This window comes from Pistacia vera, unplaced genomic scaffold, assembly GCF_008641045.1.
Source record: "Pistacia vera cultivar Batoury unplaced genomic scaffold, PisVer_v2 Contig886, whole genome shotgun sequence".
NCBI classification, from domain to species: domain Eukaryota; kingdom Viridiplantae; phylum Streptophyta; class Magnoliopsida; order Sapindales; family Anacardiaceae; genus Pistacia; species Pistacia vera.
The window spans coordinates 156,780-161,124 of record NW_022196763.1 but is presented as its reverse complement, the minus strand read 5'-3'; the positions used below and the strand labels follow the sequence as shown (position 1 = coordinate 161,124).

The 4,345-nt window shown below is 31.8% G+C and overlaps 1 pseudogene; it reads left to right on the top strand.

The window, feature by feature from the left end:
* The first annotated feature begins 2,884 nt into the window (after positions 1-2,884).
* LOC116119370 lies at positions 2,885-3,943 on the top strand (annotated as a pseudogene).
* Positions 3,944-4,345: the final 402 nt, after the last annotated feature.

Below are 4,345 nucleotides of genomic sequence, written 5' to 3'. Positions count from 1 at the left end.
GGGGAGGGTCTTTTTGGTCATTTTCTTTTCCCATTTTTTTTTTCTATAAATAGGGTCTAAACTCTCATATTTCCTCACATCACAAATTCTCTCGTTCTCTATTGAAATCTCTCAATCTATTTGTTGTCAATTTGCTCTCATTTTATTTTTTTATTAGTTTTTGCAATTTTCAATTCATATTTCCAAATTTTAATTCTCCTTCTTTAATTCTTTATTTCTTTTATATCCAATTTTTTATTTTTATTTTTATCTAGAATGGATAGATATTTCCATCCCATCAAATTCAATGATGAAGAAAATTATCCTAATCCCCCTAAATTTACTAACGTAAATGCAGTAGATTCAAATAGTCATTTTTTCCCAAAATAGTCCCGATACACCTCATAATATTCCCCCCTTCCTCCCCATGCTACTACAACTCCCAGTGGTTCTAAAAGTCGTCCTCGTAATCGTTGTCCTCGTCCAACTCCATCTCAAGCAGAAGCAAGTTCATCAACTACAGTTGGAATCGACGACAGGCACACATCAGACGTTTGAGTGCATTTCGAAAAGTTTTACGAGGTAGAAAATGGAGTTCAAATGAAGAAAGCAAGATGCAAGTATCGTGGAAATATTTATAAAAACTGATGCAGGTAATGGTACTTGTACTGTAAAAAGGCATGTTAGTAAACATATGAATCAATATGGAAATATAGAAACCAATCAAACTCAAATAACTAATATGGGTACTACTCGGCGTTATAATTTTGATATATATAGGGAACAATTAACTTTATAAATTGTTGCAATTGATCAACCTATTAAAATGGCTGAAGATAAATATTTTGAAAGATTTATTAAAAATTCATTTTTTTCCAGGATTTAAAAGTTATTCTAAAACTGCATCTAGAAATGATTTAATAAAATTGTTTGGGAAAATACAATTAGAATTAAGAAATAAATTACATAGTTGTCATGTTAGTGTAACTCTAATCACCGATATTTAGAGTGGTAGAGCTAAACAAGATTATATTTGTGTGACTAGTCATTATTTTGATAACGAATGTAAATTAAATAAATCTTTATTGGGATTTAAATTAATGGATGTGGATCACAGTGGTCAACAAATTGATAATAAAATTGTTGAAGTTTTAGAAGATTATGATATTGTTCACAAAGTGATAAGTTTAACTTTAAATAATGCAAATGCTAATAGTAGAGCTATATATTTTTTTTTTTAAAATAAATTTTCCTTTTTATGACAATTTGAAGTTTTTTCACCAACGTTGTGCATGTCACATTATTAATTTAATTGTGAAAATTGGTATTAAAAAAATTAGAAATAATATTGATAGAATTAGAGATTCTTTAGCTTGGATTACTAGTAGTAATAGAAGAAATATTGAATTTCAAGATGCTTGTATAAAATCAAATATGTCTCCTAGAACTTTTGCATTAGACATGCTTGTTAGATGGAATAGTACTTATTTAATGCTTGATTCATGTTTACCTTATGCAAATTTAATTACTGATTTTGTAGCAAATAATAGGGGTCCTCATTATTTGGTAAATAGTGATTGACATATAACTCAAAAATTTCATTCTTTTCTTAAATTTTTTTATCAATCAACTTTAAAACTTTCTAGTGTGTATTATTCTACTAGTCCATTGGTAATACATATAATTATAAAAATTTCAGATTTATTTAAAAAAAAAAACAGAAACAATGAAATTTTAGTGGGACCAATAGAGACAGTGGAATTGAAATTTTAAAAATACTGGAAACCCCTTCCTTTTCTTTTTTGTTTAATTGCCATATTTGATCCTAGAATTAAATTAGCGAGTTTAGAAAATGGTTTAGACACGTTAAGTGAAAATTTACGAGATGAAGCATATGTCAATCAACTAGGAGAGATAAGACAATGTCTTGCAGAGGTATATTTACAATATGAAAACATGTATGGGAGCCAACGAAGAGATGAAATACCTGAGGAAGTAGCATTAGAAGACACAAATGAAGACTTTGACTCCTGAAATGCACTTAATAGACCGAAGAAGACCCAAACCTGAAGTATAGCCTCCTCTTCAGAAGCATCAACAACAAATATATTGTCCTCCATACAGCTACAAAGTAATGAACTTCACCAATATTTGGAAACCCCCCGACGTGCTACCAGCAGATTCACAACAAAGAGCCAACTTTGATGTCTTAGAATATTGGAAAATCAGAAAATATATTTTTCCGATTTTATCAATACTTGCCCTGGATGTTTTCTCTATTCTTGTCTCATCCGAACAAACATTTAGTGCAAATGGAAGAATTTTAAATGACAGGAGGACTAAACTTTCACCAAAATAGATTGAAGTCCTCACATGTCTTCGAGATTGGGAACGGTCTCGTCACTAGGATCAATACGAGGTTGTCGACGATACTTTAATAGAATCATTTCAATTTTGTAATTTAGATGATACAGATGAGGGAGGTCCTAGTCAACCCTCAAATTAGTTGTTTTATAAATTGTAACTTTATAATTTGTAAATTAATTGTCAATTATTGCACTATTTTTTCCTTATCAAGTTTTTGTCCCAATTGGGTTTTTCTTGGTAAGGTATTTAACGAGGCAATAATTATTGTAATTTCTTATTTCTTATTTTATTTTTTTATAAATGAATAAATCTAATTTTTCTTATATTACATTTAATTGTATTAAAATTGAATTAATATTTGAAATGTTAACAAAAAAATCAATTTAATTGAATTATTGATATTTGAAAAGTTAGCTAAAAAAAATTACACAAAAGAAAAAAATTAAAAAAAAATTTCTAGGCTAGCCCAGCCTGGCTTACACAAAAACCCGTCGAGTTAGGGTTGGTGGGCTAGGCTGGGCCAATCCTTCTGGCCACAATGGCGCGCCGGGTTAGGCCTAGCCCACAATTTTGCTTAACTCGCCATGGGCCAGGCCAGGCGAGTTGTTTTTCCACCTTTAATTGTACTCATCTAACTAACATAAAATGAATGATTGTTAAGATTACGAGTGTTAGAACACTCAAGTAAATCACAAATGTAAAAGATGACCACTTGGTGACACGAGATCTTTGGATAATTTAAGGTGTTGTCATCCAACCACAAGCCAAGTGGTTAGTAGCTTTAATCTTCTCTTTTATCACTCTGTCTTTCCTTCCAAAATCTACAGTAGTAGTAACACGACACTACAATTTTGAGGTGTGTGATAATATTCCTTGGCACATACCTAGAAAAAAATATTAGCTAATTATTAGTCAATTTTAACATTAATTTTACCTATGTCCTATCTCTTTAACAATCTGTATCAAAAATATATTGTACATCAAATTGCATAATGTGACATGTCTGTGCCACACTAAAAGCATTGTATCGGTAAATGGGAAATTTCTAAGGCCTCGCATTGTAGCAAGGGAGGGAGACAAGCTTCTTATCAAAGTCGTTAACCATGTCCAGACTCCAGAACAATATCTCCATCCATTGGTATTTAATTTGTTTGAAACAGGCATGGCACAAGGCAGCTCCGAAATGTATGGGCTGGTGGGCTGGCGTATATACCTCCATCTCCATGTCCCATTCAGACGGGCCAGAGCTATGTGTATAACTTCACTATTGTTGGGCAGAGAGGTATCCGTGGTGGCATGCTCATATATCATGGCTGAGATCGACTCTCTTATGGTCTTTACTTCCTTATCCATCTGCCAACCCTTATAAGGAAATTCCCATCATCTTTGGTAATTACAAGATAACATACAATCGGAATTTGGCTATTTTTTCCCTCTTTGCTAATCAGAATTTGATTACATAAACAATAATGGGCGAATCGCAAGAAAGTCATTCAATGTAGATCCTAAAGCTATCATTAGCCAGGCCCTCCAAACAGGTGGAGGCCCAAATGTTTATATGCTTATACAATCAAGATTCAAGAGTGGTGTTGTTTAAGTCTCACTTAATCTCGTTTTAAGTCCTAATAATAATTAAAATCATTTTAAAAATATCATATTTCATTCCCAATTATCCATGTTTAATATTTTCTTTGTAAATATTTTAGTTAACCCCATCACTTGTTTTTTCTCTAGCGTTGTTTTTATGTGGCATTAAATTTTAATTGCATTTCTTTTTTTACTCTAGCATGAAATTGCTATTATTATTATTATTTTGTTATGGAACCATGTTTTAGGCTTCAATCAACAACATATCGTTCGTAATGCCAACCAAAGCCCTACTCCAATCTCACTTTTTTGGCCAATCAAATGGTGTTTACACCCCCAATTTTCCTATCTATCTATCAATTCAATTTAATGACTCTGGCACCCCACCAAATAATATTATGGTAACAATGCT